Here is a 27755-nt window from a genome sequence, read left to right as displayed (position 1 = left end):
CAACCCCGTCCAGGTGTACAGTAATGCCTTTATATACTATATTATTTATTGCCTTACTCTTACAGATGTGATGCTCACCTAGCTTTCAGTTTGGTCCTGCCTCTGCAGTGGAAACAAACTCTCCCATAGCTGAACAAGGACCTGCAGTGATGTAATGAATAGGCGGGGCCCTGTGCTGTTCTGCTCTGACCCACCCCTCTTCATTACATCACTGCAGGTCCTTGTTCAGCTATGGGAGAGTTTGTTTCTAGTGCAGAGGCAGGACTAAAGCAATGTGAGCACTCAGCACAGAGACTGGGGGCTATGCTGTGAAGGTATGCCGTGCTCTGGCCCGGACACTGCAGTGATCTGCACTTCCTCCGGGCCAGACATGAATGCAGCAGCACCCTGCTCCTGCCTCCTAAACAGCGGACACACAGTCTCCGCAGCAGCTGCAGGAAGCCGTTGGCTGGAGCACCCATGTGTACCCGCTGTTTAAAGTAAAGAGGTATTGATTTGCTGCTCCTCACACCCGCTTGTAGTCACTGACTGAAGAGAGTGGAGAGAGGTGGGCGGGGAGCAGCTAATCAATATTTGTTTTCTTTAAACAGCGGGCACATGTGGTTTCTCCAGCAGCCGGCTTCCTGCAGCTGCGACCCTCCCTGCCTCCTGTGATCCCAGTCTACAGCCGCTGCTTCCCCACAGCTCCCTAACCCACAGGTACATGACATTCGGACTATAAGACGCACTTCACACTTTCCTCCCAAATTTGGAGGAAAAAAAATTGTGTTTTATAGTCCGAAAAATACGGTAAGTATATACTATTAAACAATACAAACAATGTTATACACAGAATATATGCTTAAAGGAAATCTGTCAGCAGGTTTTTGCTCGGTAATTTGAAGACAGCATGCTGCAAGGGTTAACACAGAAAGTTTAGAGAAGCCTGTTTTATCACAGTTAGATCTTTTGTTCATTTGCTATGTTTGTTTAAGCAGCAGGACCCTTATGATTACAGGACTATAAACTCAAGTGCAAGGCTGTCTTACACACCCCCCTCCTGTGGTTGACACCTCACTGTCAATGTACAATCTCTATACAGAGCCTGGTGTGGGCAGGACAGCTACCTGGGCTCAGCTACTTGACTAAGCCTAAAAATTCAGATTGTGTCAGCCTGCATTCTAAGTGATACATCATTTGATTCAGATTCTGCTTGCCTACATAATGTTGCTTTCAGATTCCCTTTAATGAGATAACTAGTCTGTGGGATAGAATTTTCCCTATTTAACCCCTTAACGACCCATGACGTACTGTGTACATCATGGATCGTGTGCCGTTAAGCCCCGCCCCCTGCCGTGGGCAGGTGACAGCGATCCGCACACATATCAGCTGTTTTCAACAGCTGACATGTGTGCCTGCTAGCTGCGGGTGGAATCGCTTCCAGCCGCGGCCATTAGCCCCTTAGATCTCGCTGCCAAAATCTGGCAGCGATATGTATATGCGCGCCGCCATGACAGTCACTTACCCTGCCCCCACCGGAAGTCACGTGACATGACCACGTGACTTTTGGTGGTTGACATGGTAGCACAGGGTCATGTGATGACGTCTGTAGCTAACATGACTCACTTCCTCTCAATGCCGGAATACAGCCGGCATTGAAAATAAAGCACCAAATCTGCAGTTCTCAGCTCTGTAGCTGAGATCTGGAGATATGGCAGAGCGATCGGATTGCTGATCGCTATAGCCCCATAGCGGGACTAGTAAAATAAAAAAAAAAGTTAAAAAAAAGTTTTAAAAAATTAAAAAAACAAACAAACCTAAAACTTCAAATCACCCCACTTTCCCCCCATTGAAAATTGAAGGGTTAAAAAATAAATAAATATACACATATTTGGTATCGCCGCGTTCAGAAATGCCCGATCTATCAAAATATAAAATCAATTAATCTGATTGGTAAACGGCGTAGTGGCAAAAAAATTCCAAACGCCAAAATTACGTTTTTTGGTTGCCGCAAGTTTTACGCAAAATGTAATAATAGGCGATCAAAACGTAGCATCTGCGCAAAAATGGTACCATTAGAAACGTCAGCTCGAGACGCAAAAAAAAGCCATCACTGAGCCATAGAGCCCAAAAAATGAGAACTCTACTGGTTTTGAAAAATGGCGCAAAACGTACGCCACTTTTATTGGACAAGCTTGTGAATTTTTTTTAGCCCCTTAGATACAAGTAAACCTATACATGTTTGGTGTCTACAGACTTGCACCGACCTCAGGCATCATACCCACACATCAGTGTTACCATATAGTGAACACCGTGAATAAAACATCCCAAAAACTATTGTGCCATCACACTTTTTTTGCAGTTTTTCCACACTTGGAATATTTTTGCTGTTTTCCAGTATACCATATGGTAAAAATTATGGTTTCATTTAAAAGTACAACTTGTCTCGCAAAAAATAAGCCCTCATATGGCAAGATTGATGGAAAAACAAAAAAGTTACGGCTCTCGGAAGAAAGAGAGCAAAAAACAAAAACGCAAAAACATAAAGTGCCCCGGGGATGAAGGGGTTAAAGGAAATCTGTCAGCAGGTTTTTGCTATGTAATTTGAAGACAGCATGCTGCAAAGGTTAACACAGAAAGTTTAGAGAAACCTGTTTTATGACAGTGAGATCTTTTGTTCATTTGCTATGTTTGTTTAAGCAGCAGGACCCTTATGATTACAGGACTAGAAACTCAAGTGCAAGGCTGTCTGACACCCCCCCTCCTGTGGTTGACACCTCACTGTCAATGTACAATCTCTATACAGAGCCTGGTGTGGGCAGGACAGCTCCCTGGGCTCAGCTACTTGACTAAGCCTAAAAATTCAGATTGTGTCAGCCTGCAATCTAAAGGTGGCTTCACACACTGCAACATCGCAAACGACATCGCTGTAACGTCACCGGTTTTGTGACATAATAGCGACCTCCCCAGCGACATTGCAGTGTGTGAAACACATCAGCGACCTGGCCCCTGCTGTGAAGTTGCTGATTGCTACAAATCGTTCAGGACCATTCTTTGGTCCTTTGTTTCCCGCTGTGCAGCATGATTGCTAGAAAGCCTCAGTGTGTAAAGGGAACTTAAATGTGCAGGCAGCAGGAGCCGGCTTCTGCGGACACTGGTAACCACGGTAAACATCGGGTAACCAAGAAGCCCTGTCCTTGGTTACCCGATATTTACCTTCGTTACCAGCCTCCGCCGCTCTCACTGTCAGTGCCGGCTCCTGCTCCTTGCACGTGTAGCAGAGTACACATCGGGTAATTAACCCGATGTGTGCTGTAACTAGGAGAGCACGGAGCCAGCGCTAAGCAGTGTGCGCTGCTCCCTGCTCTCTGCACGTGTAGCTACAGCACACATCGGGTAATTAACCCGATGTGTACTGTAGCTAGGAGAGCAGGGAGCCAGCGCTAAGCAGTGTGCGCGGCTCCCTGCTCTCTGCACGTGTAGCTGCGTGCGCTGGTAACCAAGGTAAATATCGGGTTCGTTACCCGATATTTACCTTAGTTACCAGCGCAGCATCGCTTCAGTGCGTCGCTGCTGGCTGGGGGCTGGTCACTGGTTGCTGGTGACAGCTCACCAGCAACCCATGTAGCGATGCTCCAGCGATCCCTGCCAGGTCAGGTTGCTGGTGGGATCGCTGGAGCGTCTGACTGTGTGACCTCTCACCAGCAACCTCCTAGCAACTTACCAGCGATCCCTATCAGGTTGTATCGTTGTTGGGATCGCTGGTAAGTTGTTTAGTGTTACGGTACCTTAAGTGATACATCATTGGATTCAGATTCTGCTTGCCTACATAATGTTGCACTCAGATTCCCTTTAATGAGATAACTAGTCTGTGGGATAGAACTTTCCCTGTTTAATCTGGGGCTAGACATCAAAAGAGCAGTGCATGCAAGACAATGCAGTAATCTAACAGATTAGAACAGTTTTCATGAAAAAAGGGGAGTGATAGTGAACCATGTTACAACTTCGTGTTCTCACATAATACTCTCCCAATTATACCAATTATATGCATACTCCTCAATATCATTAAACAATGTGATTAGACACACAATGGAGTTAAATTATGCTCACTTTATTGAAAATAGTTAAAAAACAATCACCAACACACAAAGTGAAATGCAATACAATATAAAGGCTAAAAAAGTAGTCCTGCTGTGTGGTGATCCAGATACACAGGGATAATATACCTGCAATACTTTTCACAATGTAATCACTCATCAAGGAGGTCAACAATCAGGGGTACACCCATAAGATGCAGGATCGCTATAGTGCAGCCCTCCCCAGGGGTCTAGCCGTCAGGTACACCATAATACAGGCCAGGTAAAAACCACTGCCAAGAATCACTCAAATAAATAAAGTAAAGGGCAGTTTTGCACCAATTTGTTATATCCAAACGTACCTGATGGGTCAGACGGCTGGGGGTGTATCCAGGAAACCTCCTAGCAACTTACCAGCGATCCCTATCAGGTTGTATCGTTGTTGGGATCGCTGGTAAGTTGTTTAGTGTTACGGTACCTTAAGTGATACATCATTGGATTCAGATTCTGCTTGCCTACATAATGTTGCTCTCAGATTCCCTTTAATGAGATAACTAGTCTGTGGGATAGAACTTTCCCTGTTTAATCTGGGGCTAGACATCAAAAGAGCAGTGCATGCAAGACAATGCAGTAATCTAACAGAACTGGAAGACTTTTCCAAGGACGAATGGATGAAAATCCCTCAAACAAGAATTAAAAGGTATCGTCACACATAACGAGATCGCTAGCGAGATCGCTGCTAAGTCACTGTTTCTGTGACGCAGTAGCGATCCCGTTAGCGATCTTGTTATGTGTGACATCTATCAGCGAAAAGGCGCCTGCTGTGAGATCGCTAGTCGTTGCAGAATGGTCCAGGCCATTTTCTTCAAAGGCAATGTCCTGCTGGGAAGGACACATTGCTGTGTTTGACACTGTGTGACAGGGTCACAGTGACTGCTGAGATTGTTATACAGGTCGCTACTGCGACCTGTATCGTTCCTCCATCGTTTGTAAGGTCTGACTGTGTGACATCTCACCAGCGACCTACCAGCGGTCCCTATCAGGTCACATTGTTTTCGGGATCGCTCGTAAGTCGTTGTGTGTGACTGGGCCTTAAGACTCGTGGCTGGCTACAAAAAGTGTTTACAAGCTGTGGATGCTACTAGATACTAACCATATAACCTCATATTCCACATTTTTGTACTGACATCATCAGAAGTGCATCCAACCAGACAGTAAATCCACTTATATCCTTAACCAAGAATATATAATGCCAAACTTCCTTAAAAATACTTTATTAATTTATTCAGAAATATAAAAACATATAAACAACCATAAAGGCACAGCAGGGTAGAGAAATATACAACTGTGACTCCCACGGATTGGGGGAGGGTGGATGGGGGCCGCAAATTGGATCCTAACACCTTATATAATACGGTATTACAACAAAATCCACGGTCTGCATACACATATAATAAATATATGGAGGATAAATTGCTAATACATAACCTACATGGGGACACCCAGAGATGCTCCCACCTGAGCACGCTGATCCAACAGGCTACCACAAATATCTATAATCATACCATAATTCCAAAGTGTAACAACACGTGGAAAACAGCCCGCTCACCTAGGAACAAACCCCGGTCCCATATAGCAACAATCGATCAAATCGTGCCTATACTTTAGGAAGCATTAAAGGGAACCTGTCATGAGAAATGTCCCCTAAAACCTCACAGATTCCCCCTCTGCAGCTCCTGGGCTGCATTCTATAAAGGTCCCTGTTATGATTGTGGCCACTTTCTGACCTAAAAAAAGTGTTTATAAAGTTGTACCTTTTTTGCTTCTGATTCTGTAAATACGTCCCGGGGGCGGGCTGCCTGATGGCCGTTAGTCTGCCCCCTGGTCCTGTATGCCGCCCCCCTCGCTGATTACAATAATGCTGGACGCCGCCCCCTGCTACATCCATCGCCGCGCATGCCCAGTGCCCATCTGTCGGGGATGAGCACTGTGCCTAGCGTCACCGCTGGTGACGTGCACGCAGGGTTAAGATTATGGGCGGTGCTGTGATGTTTATCGGCCTGCTTCGTTCTGCGCAAGCGCGCTGCTGGTAATCTGATCTCCGCGTCTCCTCCTGATCGGTGTAGTCACCGCTCCTCCCATCTATTTCCTGCCTCGGGGCAAGATGGGAAGGAGGTGACGTGGGGGTCAGCAGCAGCGCGCTTGCGCAGAACGAAGCAGGCCGAGGGGGCAAGCGCGGCCCCGCGATTATGGGCGGTTGCTTAGGAATAAACATCACAGCACCGCCCATAATCTTAACCCTGCGTGCACGTCACCAGCGGTGACGCTAGGCACAGTGCTCATCCCCGACAGATGGGCACTGGGCATGCGCGGCGATGGATGTAGCAGGGGGCGGCGTCCAGCATTATTGTAATCAGCGAGGGGGGCGGCATACAGGACCAGGGGGCAGACTAACGGCCATCAGGCAGCCCGCCCCCGGGACGTATTTACAGAATCAGAAGCAAAAAAGGTACAACTTTATAAACACTTTTTTTAGGTCAGAAAGTGGCCACAATCATAACAGGGACCTTTATAGAATGCAGCCCAGGAGCTGCAGAGGGGGAATCTGTGAGGTTTTAGGGGACATTTCTCATGACAGGTTCCCTTTAATTAAGCCCCCCATAGATTATTCACACACCTATGGGCCACAAGGGGAGCCTCCCAGATTAATAATAAGCCAGCTAATATTCCCCAAATGGGGCCTCCTTTCTAGGGACACTCACACCCTCTCGCCCCCAGAACTCCGGAACCGAGAGGTATGTGGCTCCCACTCCAAAATCTGTGACCCACCGGTTAGCAGAAATATGCACATGAAAACATTACAACACGAATTACAATAGTGTAATATGGGCATACAGACCTGAACAAAGTATCAGCGGACCCCACCCACCAGATACTAACCCTACAGGGTGCCCAAACTTTTGCATTGGCCCATTTTCCTCTTTTGTTAATTTAAAAATGTAAAAGATGAAAATATACATATATCTTTTTGCCTAAGATACAAAAGGAAATGTGTCATCGGTAACTTTATTCCTTTGAGAGATCATTTCATCTTCAATTTGCTTAACTGCTTGCAATAACAGTAATTTTGCTCGGGGTGCCCAAACTTTGCATGCCACTGTATGTTATGCTATCTGAACATGTTGTTCTGAGGTGAGTATCTTTACCTACTGGTATGGATTTCGTAATTAGTTTTGGGTGTGAACTGTTTGCTTTCAGTGTGGTGTTTCCTGCCTGAGGCTTTCTATAAATAGCTGGAGAGATTTGACTGCGTGTGTCTTCTTTTGGCTGTATATCTAGGAAACTATTTGAATTTTGATGAGATGTTCCTGGAATCTTTAAATTCATCTCATTATTGTTCAGGTAGTTAAGAAAAACAGAACAAAAAAAGCATGATCTTTCCTGAATGCTATCAGCACATCATTTATAAATTGTCCATTACAAATGATAGCTTACGTGTATGGGTTACTATTAGGATAGCTAAATCCTCCCACCATGGAAATATAAAGTTAAGCAAAGTCCGGGGAAAAATTTTGACCCCCATCAGAACTCCTTTCATTTTTAAGAAAAATCCTTTTTGAAAAAAAAACAAAAAACAACTAACTATGTTATTAAATATATATATAGAGCCACGATAATAAACTGTTGCTGATCATTGGAATAATAACTATATATGTTAAGATGATATTCTACAGCAACTATGGTCATGCAAATTACAAAAAAACCTAGGGTGCTTCTATGTTACATAGAACCCAGGAAAAATCTTGGGACCAACAAAAATCAAAGAAAGACCTTTAAAACTTCCCTCCTATAATTAATATTGGAGCCCCAGGAAGCCTCATCTGCATATCTCCAGTGCGTTCTCTCAAATGTTTCCAGGAAGAAAAGAAGAGTGGTAGTTGTGAGTGATTCACTACTAAGGGGCACCGAGTCAGCTGTCTCCAGGTCCGGAGATATCCACAAGAGAAGTATGCTGCCTCCCAGGAGCAAACATCAAGAATGTGACCAACAAGATACGAAGTGTTAGGCGGCCTCCTTCTCGGGTCAGAGTCAAGATGGCCACTGTCTCTCCATTACCCAATGCTCTTTCTGAGAGGTACAGTTCTTCCTCAGTGCCATTCTCAGCGTTTGGCTCAATCTGCTGCGGTCTTACGAGTGGCAGTGCAGTCGACAGAGTCTAAGGGAGGAAAGCAGGCGTGTTCACATGCGCAGGCCGAGTCTTTTTCTAAGTCTGTCTCTTTGGCCACTGCGCATATGCATGAAATGGCATCTCCGGATTGGCCGTTGACTGTTTGTGGAAGTCAGATGCGCTGATTGGAGTGTGAGCTGAGGCTAGGCAGTTTATTTGCCTTGTAAGTCTGTAGTTGTCCATCCAGCTCTCTGGCCTCTAAGCAGCTATATCCATTCATAGCATGACAGACCCCGGGTTGCGCTTAGAATTGTATGTACCATCTTCATGCTTAGCTGCCAACCCTTAACACCAAGCTTGCTAAGTTAAAATGGTTTTACACAAATACGCAAAATATGGGAGACAAACAAGGAGAACTAGAGCTAATAATGCAGAAGGAAAACTATGACATCATTGTCATCACAGAAACCTGGTGGAGTGACACGCACGATTGAAACATACAGATGGAAGGATACAACTTATTCAAAAACTATAGAACTAACAAAAGAGGATGTGGAATTGAATTATATGTTAAAAGTAGAGCACATTTCCACAGAAATTAAAATTTCAGAGAATGAGAATCTATTAGAAGATATTTGGGTAAGATTTCGTAGAGAAAACAATGGAAAGGACATCATAATAGGCGTTTAATATAGACCACCGGATCAAACAGAGGATATGGATAAGATTTTTTCACACCAAATGGCCACATTCTCAAAAAATATGAAACTACTTCATCTCTCAGCTGGTGGAAGATATGAGGGCAACAGCTATGTTAGACACAGTCCTAACAAACAAAGAGGATATGGTTAAGGAACTAATGGTAGCAGGGACACTGGGACTCAGCGATCATGCTATCCTTGGAATTGGGGTTGCAAGAGGAAGAAGAACATAGAAGACAGACTTCAAGGCTTGACTTTAGCAGAGTAGACTTCAAACGCCTATAGGCAGGGGTTGGTAACATTCCATGGCACATAATTCTTAAGCACAAAACTACATGCACAGGATGGGAAATCTTCCGTAAGGAATCCCTTAATGCACAAGCACTAACAACTGCTAAAAGGAAGAAAACTGTTAAAGACATAAAGAAACCAGGATGGATGACCAAAAATTACATCACCTGCAAAAAAAAACAAACAAAAAAGAAACATACAAGTAGAAGATGGGGATTATACCTTGGGAAGAATACATGGCAATTTGCAGACTCTTCAAGACAATCGTTAAAGGAGCTAAGGCCAAACACAAATTCAGGCTTGCAAAAGAGGCCAAGAGTATAGGGTGCTTTACACGCTGCAACATCACTAGCGATAGCTAGCAATGTCGTGCGCAATAGCACCCGCCCCCGTCGTTCACGCGACATTTGGTGATCGCTGACGTAGCGAACATTATAGCTACGGCAGCGTCACACGCACATACCTTTTCAGCGACGTCACTGTGACCGCCAAACAATCCCTCCTTCAAGGGGGAAGTGCGTTCGGCGTCACAGCGACATCACTGCGGCGTCACACGGCAGCCGTCCAATTGAAGCGGAGGGGCGGAGATAAGCAGGCGGAACATCCCGCCCAGCTCCTTCCTTCCTCATTGCCGGTGGACGCTGGTAAGGAGATGTTCGTCGTTCCTGCGGTGTCACACGTAGCGATGTGTGGTGCCGCAGGAACGACGAACATCGTACCTGCAGCAGCAACGATATTATGAAAAAGAGCGACGTGTCAACGATCAACGATTTTTGACGTTTTTCTGATCGTTGATCATCGCTCATAGCTGTCACACGCTGCGATGTCGCTAATGGCGCCGGATGTGCGTCACTAACGACGTGACCCCGACGATATATCGTTAGCGATGTCGCAGCATGTAAAGCACCCTTAAGGTAAAAGGCTTTTGGGGATATGAGTGAAGGGGATCATTGGACTCCTGATGAAAAATGTGAAACGGTCAACAAAGTTGAACATTAGCAGATGGAGCTACTAAATTCCTATTTTGTTTCTGTCTTCTCCCATAAAACTAATGCAAGCATCAACAATAAGCATGATAGAAATGACAGTCAGGAGGAATACAAGTTGACAATAAGCAAAGGATTGACAGGAGAACATTGAGCCAAGTTAAAGGAAACCAAGTCCCCAGGACCAGACGATTTACACTATATAAAGAATAACTCCAGCACACTTAATTGATGCAAATAAAGAAAAAAGTCCACTTTAATATTGGAATTCAACAATCATAAACAATGTTCTGGCTTATATTCAGCCTTTCTAAAAGTTTTTTGGTTTATCTGGGCTTGAGAGATGTATTAGTAAGTGTCTATGACAAGTGAAATGACAGAACCAGGGTGTATCTTAGATGCCACACCAAAGATGTATGGATAAAGAACAAATGAATGAATTCCAAAAATCAATGATGTTACAATGGACTTTATGGAAGGGATGGAGAATTAGGGAAGCCTGTTCCAGTTGGGTGCCAGGGAAGAGGTCGTGCTGTGGATCTACAGGGATTCTCCATCCTTTCCATAAAGTACATACTTATTTAGGTACTTGGATGTGAAGTCATTAACTAACCAGGCCCAGCACAGCTTTATGATCAATATGTCTTGTCAGACCAACCTGATTTTCTTCAACAACAAAGTCATTGAATGGTTGGACCAAGGAAATGCCATGGATATACACGTGTGCAAAATTTTTAGGCAAGTTGTATTTTAGAGGATTGTTTTAATTATTGATCAACAACTATGTTCTCAATCAACCGAAAAGACTCAAATATCAAAGCTTAATATTTTTGGAAGTTGGAGTGGGGTTTTTTAGATTTGGTTATCTTAGGAGGATATCTGTTTGTGCAGGTAACTATTACTGTGCAGAATTATTAGGCAACTTAATAAAAACCACATATATTCCCATCTCACGTGTTTATTTTCACCAGGTAAACCAATATAACTGCACAAAATTTAGAAATACACATTTCTGACATGCAAAAACAAAACCCCCAAAAAATAGTGACCATTATAGCCACCTTTCTTTATGATGGCACTCAACAGCCTACCATCCATAGATTCTGTCAGTTGCTTGATCTGTTTACGATCAATATTGTGTACAGCAGTCACCTCCCAGACACTTTTCCGAGAGGTGTACTGCTTTCCCTCCCTGTAGATCTTACATTTTATGAGGGACCACAGGTTATCTATGGGGTTCAGATCAGGTGAACAAGGGGGCCATGTCATTATTTTTTCATCTTTTAGACCTTTACTAGCCAGCCACACTGTGAAGTAGTTGGATGCATGTGATGGAGCATTGTCCTGCATGAAAATCATGTTTTTCTTGAACGATACCGACTTCTTCCTGTACCACTGCTTGAAGATGTTGTCTTCCAGAAACTGGCAGTAGGTCTGAGAGTAGAGCTTCACTCCATCCTCAACCCGAAAAGGTCCCACAAGTTAATCTTTGATGATACCAGCCCATACCAGTATCCCACCTCCACCTTTCTGGTGTCTGAGTCGAAGTGGAGCTCTCTGCCCTTTACTGATCCAGCCTCTGGCCCATCCTTCTAGCCCATCAAGAGTCACTCTCATTTCATCAGTCCATAAAACCTTTGAAAAATCAGTCTTAATATATTTCTAAGCACAGTCTTGACGTTTTATTTTATGTTTCTTGTTCAAAGGTGGTCGTTTTTCAGCCTTCCTTACCTTCGCCATGTCCCTGAGTAGGATTGCTGTGGAGTGGCGGGGTGGCTCAAGAAATTGCAATTTTTTGCCAAAAATCTCATATTTATAATAAGTACAGTTGGAATTTTTTAGTGCTGAAGTGCACATTTAGTGCTAGCTTTTTTGTTTTTTCTTCATTGAATTGGTCAGTGGCTGACCCACACCTTGTTATGCACCCCAATTTGGGATGTATTCCACCTGTCTAGATTTTGGCGATTGGTGACTGTTCACACTCAGTCATCAGGCCCTGTCCACAGGCTATTTACTTCATGCAGCATTTGCCTGGACCTGTCCCGCCCACAGCCATGATTCAGTCATGGGTACGGGATTGAAATAGACCAGGTGAGTGCTGCTGAGAGCAGTTCTACTATTCATATGTGAGGCCGTATGGCACATTTTATAAAAATATTTTAGTGTTAGGACTGCCCCTACAGAGATTGCCGTGGAGTGGCGGAGTGGCTCAAGAAATTGCAATTTTTTCGCCAAAAATCTCATATTTATAATAAGTACAGTTGGAATTTTTTAGTGCTGTAGTGCACATTTAGTGCTAGCTTTTTTGTTTTTTCTTCATGTCCCTGAGTATGGAACACCTTGTGCTTTTTGATACTCCAGTAATGTTGCAGCTCTGAAATATGGCCAAACTGGTGGCAAATAGCATCTTGGCAGCTTCACGCTTGATTTTCCTGACTTCATGGGCAGTTATTTTGCGCCTTTTTTGCCCAACACGCTTCTTGCGACCCTGTTGGCTATTTGCCATGAAACGCTTGATTGTTCGGTGATCACGATTCAAAAGTTTGGCAATTTCAAGACTGCTGCATCCCTCTGCAAGACATCTCACAATTTTGGACTTTTCAGAGCCTGTCAAATCTCTTTTCTGACCCATTTTGCCAAAGGAAAGGAAGTTGCCTAATAATTAAGCACACCTTATATAAGGTGTTGCTGTCATTACACCACACCCCTCCTAATTACAGAGATGCACATCACCTGATTTACTTAATTGGTAGTTGGCTCTCAAGCCTATACAGCTTGGAGTAGGACAACATGTACAAAAAGTATCATGTGATCAAAATACTCATTTGCCTAATAATTCTGCACACAGTGTAGTATACTATCTTTAGTTATAGAGAGATTTCCAAATCATTGCATTCTTGTGTTCTTTACATTTTATACAGCATCCCAACTTTTTGGGAATTGGGGTTATAGAGTCATAGGGTGAATTAAAAAATAGGTTGCGAATATATAGCAATTTCTAAACAAATGATCAGGAAGCCACAAAAGTTCACTAAGCACGCCAATTGATTATGCACAAACAGCATAAGACAGCAACTTGAATAAATAGCTACAATTGGACATGTTTTTGGAAGAGATTCTGTGTTGTAATTTTACATATAGGCAGCAAGGTAATAGTGCAAGAGGAGAGGAGAACAGAAATATATAGTTTTATAAGAAAGATTTAGTATATCTTGTATTTTATTCATCTACATGCAAATACAGGGAGTTCTGTTAATCACGTACTAGTATCGTCTACTGCTGGACTTCCAAGCACAAAAAGAGCTGAGATTGAAATAAATAAATAAAATACAGGTTAAACTAAATATTTTCCCTCAAAATTCTATATTATTGACATGCCAGTGATGGCTAGGTAGCAGAGACAGTATGCACCTAAACTGTCCCTCAAGCTAGGTGTCCCTATGCTAATCCCTGCCCCAAGGATTACCTCTAAAAGTGGGGTAGTGAGTCTTGTACCTTACTGTACTGCTGGACAGTCCCTCGAACCCCCCCCTTCCCCAAGGAAGTAAAGGAACAGGAGAGCAAGGAAACACACAGGCAAAACAGGCCAGGCAAAAAGTATGACAGGGCTCCAAGATCTCCATTTGGAAGCTGCCCTGCTGCTAAAGGAATGAACACCTCTGCTTAACAGAAACTAGTGCCTCCAAAGTGGTCTGAATAAAAATTCTATATCTGGCATGGAGTAAAGTCAGGGGCGGGTATATATAGTGGAAGGGACAGATAATAACAAGCTTCGGCTGAAAAGAAGGCTAAGAGAATTCTAGGCCAGCAGTGAAAGGGTCCTGAAACATGCAAAGATGGAAAGGTACATATGGAAGACAATAGTCAAGTGCGTTCTACAGAAGGCCTGCAATCTATTAAATGCTGAGACCTCCTTACCCTAGAGGTGACATCAGCACACTCATGACAATTATTCTGCTCAGTTTCTCTTGTTCTATACAAGGATGCTCACAGATAGGACTGCAAATATAGTGTAAAAGACACCATGACACCACATTCAGCATAACAGATCCCCTTTAAGAAAGACGCTGCACAATGGCATACATAGATGCATCCGTCAAAAATAAAGTAAAGTAATTTTAGGATGGAATGGGGCATGTTTTATGGCACAATGTCTTTTCCTTACCCGAAAAGACACTTCTAGCTCCAAGAGGCTATGTCAGCAAAAACACATTTTAGGCCCAAGCCAGTGGCTTCATACAGGCACATCAGAAGCAATGAAAAATGGAATAATAATCCCATGGATAAACTTATTAACATTAATGAGAAAAATTTACCTACTTTGGTGCTCACCTTAAATAGACGGATACTAAGGACAATATTGACTTTATTGGAGAATATGCCCAAATCCCATTTTTCAGGGTTTCAGACATAACTCCTGACAGAGACACTGATGTGGGGCTAAAAGGTGATGTGAACATAGCCTCAAGGTGATATGTAGCCTTTAAGGTACTAAAAGAGTTCACTCAAAACTGAGTTTCTTTCCTATACATACTTATTTGTTACTTTAGTCATGGTACTTTATCATCACTTTCACGCCTCATTTACTAACATGAATATGCTTCAGAGTGAGCAATGGGAAAAATGACTTAATATTCCAATATGCTGTGATAAATGATGTTCTTATCTAAGCCTTATTTCCCTTTCAAAATTCAATCACTGTAACAAATTTTAACTTTGAGCTGCTCCCCAGCGATTGTAACAAGTCGGAATTAAATCGAGCCCTGTAGCACTTCTTCCTAATATTCAGCTTGTCCCTATAATTTTTAACAGTCTTGATGTGTTGATAACTTGAAGTTAAAACCTGTTTAACATGCAGATTTTCGCCCACAAGAGCAATTAAGAGTTTCCTTCATAAATATCAGTAAATGGCAGAGCATCACAAACACCCACTGTCTTGCAGTTTCAGAATCTTCAGTGTGAGCACGGAAGGAAGACTGGATGTATAACTCTGGAATAGGATGACTCAGAGCAGGTGTCCGGCTGCTCATGAAAGCCGCAAACATCCAAGACATAAGCAGGCTTAGCAATTTGGGATCCATATAGAGTATTCCTAAACTGAGTGATTCAATAAGAATAAACTTGTGAATGTCCATAATGATGTTTCCTTATTTAGGGTACAGTGCACATATGAGCCATGGATTAGTGACTTCATTTTTATGGACAATTAACTCATTAAAAAGTATTTTATGAAGAATAAAAACCCAAATAACTCTCTGAATTCAATGAGTGGGTGCCAAATTGAAGAATTTTCAATCCAACATCATTGTCTGGTCTAAATCCACAATCTATGTGATTGCAGACTTGTGAATCCTCACATTACACACACTGTAAGGATTCTCCGGTGTCAGAGGCGTGACTGGCAGTCACATGAGCGCGAGTATGATATATATACTCCAGGTCACATCCCAATTAAAGGAATACAGCTTCGAACAGTGCAAGTGAATTAAGCGAGTCCATGCCCATCTTTTCGGATTCTGGCCCATATCATATACTCGTAGGCACATGACATCCATTTATGGCTCTGACCCCGGAGAATCCTCACAAACACGCAGTGTATTTGAGGATTCTACAGTCACATAGAATTACTGCAGACTTGTGGATTTAGACTGGACAATTCCTTAAGATGCCATGCACTTAGCAAACCTGTCTACAGAGTTCCTTTAGGCTACTTTCACACATCCAGTTTGAGCACTGCGGCTCAATCCGGCTGTGAAAACTATGCAACGGATGCGGCGAAAACACCGCATCCTTTGCATAAGTTTTTACATGCGGCCCGTCCGTTTTTTTCCGGTTGCGGCATGCTACTGAGCATGCGCAGTGGAGAAAACCGCATGCGGCGAGCGGATGCGTTTTTTTCCGCATCGCGCCGCATCCGGCCTCCATAGGTATGCATTGAAAAATGCGCCGCAGCGGCCGGATGTGACGCGATGCGGTGTTTTTTGCCGGAACAAAAAACGTTGCAGGGAACGTTCCATCCGGCCACGGCATCGGCTAAATCTGCCGCATGCGGCAAAAACCGGACCGAACGCAAGCCCCTGCGGCACAATACGGCACTAATGTAAGTCTATGCAAAAAGAAACGCAACCGGCGTTACAAAAGCCGGTTGCGGTTTTTCTGCAGAACGCCGTATTGTGCCGCAGAGCAAAAATCCGGATGTGTGAAAGTAGCCTTACGGCAATACACACAGCTTCTTTGGTTCCACATGTTTGGTTAGCAAACAATATACACTTTTTGTTTCAGCTAAATGTTCCTAGGGTATGTAAAGTCAAATGACAAGGGGTGAAAAGCTGTCACCAGAGTAAATGGGGGGCAGGGTACTTTGAAGACTTAAAAATTTAACACATACAGATTTCTGGGTTTTCGATGCAGCAGAATGGTGTGTTTATGTACTGTGCATGCAGCAGGATTGTATATATATTTACTATTTGTATAGCAAAGCTGTGTGTGCCTACAGTGCATGCAGCAGTGTTGTGTTCATAATGTGAATGATGCAGAGAAGCACTAACAAAAGCTGACTGTTTGACTAGGTACACATGACCGTTTTCTCCACATGTGAGAAAAATGGTTTGACTATGCAGATCAGACTCTGATCATGGCTTGCTCAGAGTTCTTTTCAGAGTTGCAGCTATTTTTGTGATTTGATACTTGGATCAAAAATGGACATGCCACCAATTTTTTCCTTGGATCACTCAGTCAGAGTAAAAGATCGGATATCTGCAAAGCCCCATAGAATAACATGGGTAAGAATGCTATTCGTCAATACAACAGGCACGTTTAACCTACTCGTCGCCGGGCCGTCGACTGTCATGGTCACGGGCGGCCTAGCCTGACTCCGTTGCCCCGAGTCATACAGAAGATGGCAGGGGAGAGATGTTAGGGGTAGTAGTGAGGTGTTTGTCGTGACGCCACCTGTGGTATTCGGCCAGGGAATGGGCCGCCGCTGCTGTTGCTGTCCTCCGGGGGAGATGGTAGTAGCAGCCAGGGATGGTATCGCTCTGCACAGGTAAAGCGGACCCCGGAGAGGATGATGAGGGGAGTACTGATGGCGGCTCGGAGTGGCAGTACGGGTAATAAAGAGCCAGAGTCTATGTCTGCGGTTCCAAGTTGTTTACTCACTTTTGTACGATGCCACTCACCCTAGTAATACTGGTCACTTGATATGATGGGCTCCGTCGAACCCGAATCCCTTTAGAGATCAGTACGGTTTGGTGTTCGGTGGGTTTCTCCTTGTAACGCCTGCCTGTGGATCCTCTGGCTGGAAGCTACGAGGAGACCCTGGGTTTCACGAGATGTACTCTTGTCCCCATCTGCAGGTGCCGCGGTTACAATGTGTAGTCCGGCTTGAAGCGAGACCCCGGATCCTATATGGAACTGCGCTGTTGGGCAGTGTGTGGTCAGGGAAGCTTGAAACTTTCCCCGTCCAGGCAGATTCTGGAAAACCAACGTGAAGTATGATCTTGACTGGGGTCCCGCCGTCCTGTGTAGCATCGGTTCTGAGAGGAGCAAATTCACTCTCCCCACAGCAACCATGTGAACTTTCCCCTCCTTCCCACCAGAGCACCCCTGAAATGCGACTGCTCCCTTCCTCTCCTGCTGGAGAACTACTCTAGACTGTTGTGTTGGCTCCTGACTCCTCCTACTGGCTGCACCTCCCCCCTCCCAGGTTCTAAGCTAGTGGGACTGTGACCCCTGTTGAGGGCATCCTGTAAATGCCTGTCTGTCGGCAACCCCTTTATTACCCGACCCTAGCCCAGTCCCCAGTGGGAACAGGGGAACCTGGTGTGTATTTGAGTGTGTAGTGTGGTGTAACTGGGACTTACCTCCTCAGGAATCGGGTTTAGCATTACACCCAATTTGGGTGCAATATTCTGTGGCGACTGAAGCTTCAGGGGCGCCAAACATGGGCCCTTAGTCCAACTAATACCTTATTATAGAGATCTGTTTATTGACCCCTGGTAATAATGACTTTTCTTCTTATTGATATTGACACCTCTGCTATATTTATGGGTACATCCTAATGGTATAAAAAGAAAAAAAAGTTTTCCTTTTACTCCAGGCATGATAGCATCCATTTTCTTAAGATGTTATAATATAAATGTCCACTGATAAGTCTTAATACTCCATCTTCTCAGATTTTTGTGTCTCTTAAAGGAAACCTGTCACCAGTTTTTTGCCCTATAAGCTGCGGCCACCACCAGTGGGCTCTTATATACAGCATTCTAACATGCTGTATATAAGAGCCCAGGGCGCTGTGTAGAACATAAAAAACACTTTATAATACTCACCTAAACCAGTCGCTGCGGTGGATGTGGCTCAAATGGGCATCTTCTTCCTCCTGTTTTGGCCATCTTCGTCCTCCTTCTGAAGACTGTGTGCATGACGCACCTACGTCATACACACTCGCCGGTCCCGCGCATGCGCACTACAATACTTTGATCTGCCCTGGTCAGGGCAAATCAAAGTGCGCCTGCTCAGGACCTGAATGCCGGCGAGTGTGTATGACGTCGGACGCGTCATGCACCACGGCTTCAGAAGATGGAGGACGAAGATGGCCGAAAGAGGAGGCGTCGGCACTGGAAGACGAAGACGCCCATTTGACCCACATCCACCGCAGCGACCGGTTTAGGTGAGTATTATAAAGTGTTTCTTAGCAGCCTGGGCTCTTATATACAGCATGTTATAATTTTGTATATAAGAGCCCACTGGTGGTGACCGCAGCTTATAGGGCAAAGAACTGGTGACAGGTTCCCTTTAAGGCTAACCAAGTTTGTCCATCATAGTGATTTATTGGTACTTTTAAGGTGCTATTATAACACATACATTCACATATGACATATTGTGGTCCTTTTACTGACAGTAAAACCATTTGCAGTGAGTGTAAAGAAAACAGGAAACGGCTGTAAATGTTCCCCATACGGTATTATATGGATATACAGCACACATATAGAATCTCCTATTTTTTGAAGATATTGCATTTATAAATAACTAACAAACATCTAACAAGAATTCTTATAAATACATACATCTTAATACATACATTGGGTAAAGGACCTTTCACAAAATTTTTCATGTTGAACTGAATATAGAATGTAATAGTGCCTGGAAAATGTCTTATATTTTATTTTTGGCTGTTTAATACGTTGTTGCGCAGATATTAGCAATCCAAGAATTTGGACCCTAAAGAGTTATTTTTTTGTTAAGTACTAGCTTGAGCTATCAGACGTCACTGGTCTTGTGTACTTCTTCCTGCTAACTAATCATGAGCAGACAGGAACCCTCAAAGAAATGGAGACCATGCCCTGACAAAAACATAGAGCAGGTTTCTCAGTGTATGAAATGTATAATAACAGACAGCCCTGATCTCCTGGTTTAAACTCCTGCATGAGTTTGTGGCGATGAAAACTGCAGCTGAGTTTAGCTGTGTCACATTGCAAACCCTACTATCAAATCCCCTTCTCTCATACCACTGTCACCTTTGTTGTACTGGCTCTTCCCCACATTGTCTGTTTGTAGATGTGTCAGTATTCACGCTTATGTATATTGTGCTCAACATGTAATCCATCTGCAGTGAGATCAGATCAGGGCTGTCATTATATCTCTCACAGAAGTTACCTGTGTGTTCTGGACTACTCCTGTGTGAGACATAATGACATTCTGCTCTGATCTCCTTGCAGAGCTATTAGAAGTTGAGCACAGCAGATATTCTTCATACTGACACACCTTTTGGGACACTATATGGTAGGAGCAGTACAACAGAAGTAATTGTGATATGCTTGTAGGAGAGCTGATAGTAGGGTTTGCACTGTGGCACAGCTAAACTCAGCTGCCCTGCCCCTCACCCACTATGTAGGAGGTTGAACTAGGAGGTCAGAGCTGTATCATTACATCTCACACACTGAGTAACCTGCTCTAAGCTATGGTGGGACATGTTCTTCTTTCCTTTGAGTGTTGTTCCCTGCTTATGATTGGTCATTATCATACAGGAAGAAGTACACGCCTACTCACTTGTACTTAGCAAAAATTAACTCATTGGGGCAAATACTTTGATTACTAATATTTTTGGAACAGAAAAGTGAAAAAAAAAGGTTTATTATATTCAACAGCCACTATAAAGGCCGCTTTACACACAACGACGTAACTAACGATATGTCGTCGGGGTCACGGAATTCCTTACGCACATCCGGCATCGTTAGCGACGTCGTTGCGTGTGACACCTACGAACGAGTGCTAACGATCAGAAATACTCACCTAATCGTTGATCATTGTCACGTCGTTCATTTTCAAAAGATCGTTGCTCGTTCTGGACGCAGGTTGTTCGTCGTTCCTGAGGCAGCACACATCCCTACGTGTGACACCCCGGGAACGACGAACAACAGCCTTCCTGTGTCCTCCAGCAGCGAGGTTGGCATGATGTTAATGCGGCTGCTCTCCAACGATGAGATCGCTTATTTGGAACAACTTATCCGCCGGAATGATGCAGAGTTGTCAGAGGCGATGTTCTGGTTGGATGAACTCGAAAGAGAAAGCTTGATGAGCAAAAGAGACAAGACAAAATTAAGCAATTAAGAACCACAATGGAGGACTACACCCTTAAAATTAAATATATATATATCCTAACCCCTAAGCAACTGCATATATCAAAAATGTATCTAAACATTGATATTCACACAACAGAAAAAGGATTGAAAGATTTTAAGGAGGTGGAGAAGGGGAGTGGCCCGCTGTGTGACGTTGCTGTGACGCCGCATGAAGCTCCCCCTTAAAAAAGAGGTTGTTCGCCGGCCACAGCGACGTAGGTAGGAAGGTAAGTATGTGTGACGCTTCCTAGCGATATTGTTCGCCACGGGCAATGATTTGCCCGTGATGCACAAACGACGGGGGCGGGTGCGATCGCTAGCGATATTGCCAGCAATGTTGCAGCATGTAAAGCGGCCTTTAGGCCGGGGCCACACGGCGGACTAATGCGATTCTTTCATGACACTCGGCTCACGCTGGCAGCACAGTGGGAGACGAGTGTCATGCGATTGTCACTGTGACTGTGGTCCGATCATGCGATCGGACCTCAGCTGCGGGGAGGGTGGGCCGGTACTCTGGAGGGGCAGGCCAGCGCTGAGGAGGGGTGGGCTGGCGCTGCGGAAGGGAGGGAGGGATTTATCTCACTCTCGCCTCCGTAGCCAGCTATTGCCATTCTCTCCCTGCACTCGCGATACACTGGTGTACTGCGAGTGTAGTGCGATTTTTCTCACGCCCCATAGACTTGAATGGGTGCGAGAGAAACCAGGAACGCATTACAGTTGCAGCATGCTGCGATTGTTTTCTCAGTCCGATTAGGGCTGAGAAAATAATTGCTCATGGGTGCTGACACATAGGTTAGTATTGATCTGAGTGGAATGCGATGTTTTATCGCACTCCACTCGCTCCGTGTGTCTTAGGCCTTACACCGTGTGTCAAGTTCAAGAAGAACAATTTGGAGAAATATCCTCTTTAAGGTGCATTAACAATATAAGATTATTTTGAATGAGCGTTCCTGAGAACTCTCGTTTCACAAAGCTCTGGCATTGTAAGAAGGCTACTGATACCATGGTAAATTAGTAAGATGCTTGTCTGTTGGGTGAAAAGATCATCATTCTTGGCTGGACATCCTCCAGTGTATACCTGTGCTGCTGAGAACAGTGGCAACCTATGAGCACAGAACGTTTTATTACAGCACACTAGCCTATCTAAGCAAGCTATTAAACTACTGCTTGTATCATGCTGCAAAACAGTTATTATAAAGCCACCTTAATCCACTCTGCAATACTAAATTAAAGTACATTGACTAAAAAGCGAAATGGAAGAACAAACTTCTAAATTAATCTTATGCAAAACCAAAGGAATGAGCCGGAACACATGTTGATATAAGTGCAATGTGTAGGTGCAAACTCATACTGTGGCCATTAACTGACAGATCCTAAGATAGAAACAAAATGTGCATAACCCCTGCAGTAAGTAAGATCATAAATAGGACATGAAAATAACATTGGGTACTTACATCACGATATTTTGATCAAAAGAGTGTGAAGGCCATTGCTCATTTTGGTTTTATCCTGGGCTCTGTCTGTTCAAAACAAAATGAGCAACGGCTTTTACATGCTTTTGCTCAAAATACTGTCAATTAATCCTTTAGTGACAGAGCCAATTTTAACCTTAAAGAGAACCTGTCACCAGGTTTTTCCCTTATAAGCTGCTGCCACCACCAGTGAGCACTTATATACCTCATTCTAGAATACTGTATACATTGTGTCCACCCATATCCTGTCCACCGCCATTAACCCCTTCACGACCTTGGACGGATCTATCCGTCCAGGATCGTGTCCCGTTAAGCCCCGCCCCCTGCCGCGGGCAGGCGGCGTGGATCGGCACACATATCAGCTGTTTTCAACAGCTGACGTGTGCCTGCTAGCCGCGGGTGGAATCGCTTCCACCCGCGGCCATTAACCCCTTAAATCTTGCTGCCAAAGTCTGGCAGCAAGATTTAAATGCGCGCGGCCATGTTTGTTACTCACCGCCGCCCCCACCGGAAGTCACGTGTGTTATCACGTGACTATCGGTGGTTGCCATCGTAGCACAGGGTCATGTGATGACGCCTGCTGCTACGATGTTTCACTTTCATTTTCCCTCGGCCGAGAGCAGAGGGAAAACCAAAGTGACTGAATCTGCTGATTACAGCAGTATAGCTGTGATCAGCAGATAGCGATCAGCAATCGGATTGCTGATCGCTATAGCCCCCTAGGGGGACTAGTAAAATAAAAAAAAAAAGTAAAAAAAAAGTTTTAAAAAATAAAAAAAAAACAAAAAACCTAAAAGTTCAAATCACCCCCCTTTCCCCCCATTGAAAATTAAAGGGTTAAAAAATAAATAAATATACACATATTTGGTATCGCCGCGTTCAGAAATGCCCGATCTATCAAAATATAAAATCAATTAATCTGATTGGTAAACGGCGTAGTCGCAAAAAAATTCCAAACGCCAAAATTACGTTTTTTGGTCGCCGTAAGTTTTACGCAAAATGCAATAACAGGCGATCAAAACTTAGCATCTGCGCAAAAATGGTACCATTAGAAACGTCAGCTCGAGACGCAAAAAATAAGCCATCACTGAGCCATAGATCCTTAAAAATAAGAACGCTACGTGTTTCGGAAAATGGCGCAAAACGTGCGCCACTTTTATTGGACAAACCTGTGAATTTTTTTTAACCCCTTAGATACAAGTAAACCTATACAAGTTTGGTGTCTACAAACTCGCACCGACCTGAGGCATCACATAGATACCTCAGTTTTACCATATAGTGAACACAGTGAATAAAATATCCCAAAAACTATTGTACGATCACACTTTTTTTGCAATTTTTCCGCACTTGGAATTTTTTTTCCGTTTTCCAGTACACTATATGGTAAAACTTATGGTTTCATTTAAAAGTACAACTCGTCCCGCAAAAAACAAGCCCTCATATGGCAAGATTGATGGAAAAATAAAAATATTACGCCTCTCAGAAGAAGGGGAGCAAAAAACAAAAACGCAAAAACGGAAAGTGCCCGGGGGCTGAAGGGGTTAACTTGAGAACGGCTGCAGCTATAGGCATAGAAATGGTGTCTAGGTATAGTAAAGTAGCCATGTGCTACGCAATGAAACTACCTATAGCGCCACCTGGTGGAAAACAACGGAGTTAGCATTTTTATCTCGAAAACGGAACGAGATAGAGAAACAAAGTGAATCAAAAAATTGTAGGGCATCATCAATTCAATACGAATCGACACCTTGCATACAGAAATGCTATGATATGAAAATATGATTCTGAGACTGTTTCCTCATCACATATTGAAATTCATGATAGTGGTAATTTTAGGATAATTTTTTAGCCTTTATTTGTAAAAAAAAAATGAGAAATTTGGTGAAAATTTCACAATTTTCACAATTTTAATTGTTATACCCTTAAATCAGAAAGTTATAGTACATTAAATAGTTATTAATTAACATTCCCCACATGACTACTTTACATCAGGACTCATCAATGGAAACTTTCTGCTTTGGGGTGTATTAATTCAGAAAGGAATCTTTTAGGAGAGAAATTAGGGGTCTAAATTTGTTAAGGCAGTCATAAATGGGGTCATTTCTTGGGGGGTTTTAACATTGCCACTAAAATGGAGGAATTGCATTAGGGTTTTTATTTGGCATTGTGACATTACGTCTGCAAATACAGGGATGCTGTGGACAGATTTTGTTGCCCAGTAGGATCACAGAGTGTATTTTTTATTATACCAATGTTGAGGGTAATGCCCAAATATTATTTTTATTTCTGAGATTGTTGTGGGGATTCAGGAGCGGGAATGGATGGATGTGGGATTTGCGGAAATGTATTGATGGGTGTAAAAATTGTTTTGGTGGGCAATAAGGTCTAGTATATTTTGCCTTACAAAGATTTTGAAAAACTCAAAGGGGGCAAAATAAGTGACATTTACTTTGATGCTAGGGGCTGCTGCAAAAGGGGGAATTTGCGGTATAAATGACTGGTCGGGATACCACAGTGGAGGGGGACTGCAGTACTTGGGCCTACCGTTGACGTTTCAGCAATAATGACCGACTCCGGTACCATCAGGCTATGGGATCCCATGGAGAAAGCCAAGTCATCACTGTCTGAAAACTGTTCGACTTCAGAGGCAAACTCCGTATCCGACCCAGAATCGCCGGAGGCAAGTAGAGTGTGCGCCTTCCCTGGCGATGAATGTTATGTGAGCCATTTTATTTTTTATATTTTTTATATATCCACACCTAACACTTGTTGTTGATTCTTCACCATAACATTAAAATTTTTATCTTTATGTTTGAAGCCTGAAATGTGGGAAAAGGTTGACAAATTCAAGGGGGCCGAATACTTTTGCAAGGCACTGTATATATATATATATATATATATATATATACCGGGAGGTGGAGAATTGGCTGCAGTGGGGGCTGTACGGCCGGCTGTCTTTCTGCCTCTCTGTGCCTGGCTGCCTCTCTGTGTGGGTGGCTGTCTGTGCGGGCCTCTGGCTGTTTGTGCTACCAGCTGGATGTGTGGGCGGCTGGCTGTGCAGGCTGCAGTGGATGTCTGGAGCAGGGTGGGGCGGCAAGTGTCCCAGATGTTCTGGCTTCAAATGATGGCGCTTGAAGAAAGCGTGTGCGCAGATGGAGCTCTCGGCTCAAGATCTCATCTGCACATGCGCTGCCTCCAGAAGCGGACTTAAGGAAAATGGCGCCAGAGGTGGCGCATATGCAGATGAGATCACGGCTTGTCATTGAGCTGAGTGCTCCATCTGTGTACACGCCGCTCCGGGCGCCATTTCTTTGGCGACAGAGCATCTGGGACACCCGCCGCACCAGCCTGCTCCACACAGCCAGCACAGACCTATATCTATTTTAGCTTTTTTTTTTACCGTAACCATGACCCTAAGAGAAAAATGTTATATATATATATATATATATATATATATATATATATATATATATATATATATATATAGTACAGACCAAATGTTTGGACACACCTTTTCATTCAAAGAGTTTTCTTTATTTTAATGACTCTGAAAATTGTAGTTTCACATTGAAGGCAGCAAAACTATGAATTAACACATGTGGAATGAAATACTTAACAAAAAAGTATAAAACAACTGAAAATATGTCTTATATTCTAGGTTCTTCAAAGTAGCCACCTTTTGCTTTGATTACTGCTTTGCACACTTTTGGCATTCTCTTGATGAGCTTCAAGAAGTAGTCACCGGACATCGTCTTCCAACAGTCTTGAAGGAGTTCCCAGAGATGCTTAGCACTTGTTGGGTCTCCGGACCCGGGTGTCGTGCGTCCACTCAAATGAAAGGGGGTATTTACAAGCGATATTATAGAGTTTGTGACGCCACCCGTGGTATAAGGTAATTAGGAGTACCACCGCTGCAGTTGGGAGTACCCGGGGATGGTGGAATGGGGCAGCCAGGTGTTGTGACCCTCCACAGGTAGGGGGATACCCTGGAGCTCAGTGATGGTAGAGGAGTGCCATTGGATGAAAGGGGGTCACTGTTGTACTCACTCAGTCCATTAAGCTGACACCGACAACTGGTCAAACAAGTCTCTGGACGCTGCTGCAGCTGAGGGGAGCTTAGTTCGTGTCCCGTCCCCAATGGTGCTGCCTGGTGATCCGTGACCTGCCTCCTGACACTAAGTTTACTTCTTTGACACTTTTGGTCCCGGTAGTGTGAAACTTGCCGGGTCCCGCTCCCCACTATGGCTAAGTGTGGGAGCTTTCTCTCAGGGCTCACGCTTGGGATTTTCTAGACCGTTTTGAATTGGAAAGTCCTATCCCCCTCGTTGCGCTAATGCCCCGATTTTGGAGCGGGTGGGAACGGCTCTTGAAGACTCCTTTCTCCTTGGATAAATTATCGGGTTGTCTGAAGCTACTCCCCGACCTAGGGTCTACGTATCCCGTCTTGCCTTGGTCTCAGCCCGGTGATGGTGCAAGGCCGCTGGCTGTCCTCCTCGACAGATCTGTGCCCCTTGCCACGATTCCCTGCGACCGGGGGTCCAGCTCCTCTAGGCCCAAACCATCGTCTGCCATCTAGATTATTTCCCAGGAACCCTGCTCCTGACCTCCTCTCACTTTCACTTCTCAGACCCAACTCTCTCCTCTTGACACTCCTGACCTCTCCTCTCCAACCCCCCAGGTGGGCGACTCTATTCCACTCAAGACGTCCACTGGTGTGTTTGGTGTGGTGCAGAGTGTACCTAGGATTTGATTAGCTGATGTAGGCAAGACCATGTAGTTAGGGACCCTAAACAAAGAAGGAGGTTGATACTGCACTGGAGGGCAGATTGTGCAATACCCTGTGACAACCCGATATTCCAGGGGCATCACGTGTACATAAAAAAAATCTGATTTAGGGATGATCATGGGGGAATCGATTAGAAAATTAGGGATGGTTTTACAGAAATTTTATAAAATAATTTTTTTTTTTTCTTTTCTGACAGGAATTGTAGTCCCTCTTCTCTCCCAGATCAACTTCAATGGAGAGAAGAGAGAGGCAGATCCAAATACTGCCATTTTTATAAATATAAAACATATAGGAACCGTAGGTTACATATAATAGGTAACAACTCGAATTAACTGATAGCTTAGATTAAAGAGTCTTTAAATTTACCAGTATAGAAAATACCCAAGAACCAAGCGTGATTAAAATGTACAAACATTTTATTTTTAATATATTCATAGGGTATAACAATTAATGATCACAATGAAAGACCGAGACATGAGAAGTGATGGAGGGAAAGAAACCCCACGTGACCCAGGAGAGGATACTAGATCTCAAAGTGATCCGCCCAAGTGCCTAAATAGGCAGCTGATTGCCCAAGTGCAAGTGCAAAAATTTGCCCGAAAAGAGATAAAAAAGTCTCAATACATGGCATAAATGGGCAGGATGGCTTACCAAGCTGGCAGATCACCTGATACGAC

The sequence above is a fragment of the Anomaloglossus baeobatrachus genome, chromosome 2 (assembly GCF_048569485.1).
Source record: "Anomaloglossus baeobatrachus isolate aAnoBae1 chromosome 2, aAnoBae1.hap1, whole genome shotgun sequence".
Classification (NCBI taxonomy): Eukaryota; Metazoa; Chordata; class Amphibia; order Anura; family Aromobatidae; genus Anomaloglossus; species Anomaloglossus baeobatrachus.
The sequence above is the reverse complement of the archived record's forward strand: the minus strand, read 5'-3'. Positions refer to the sequence as shown.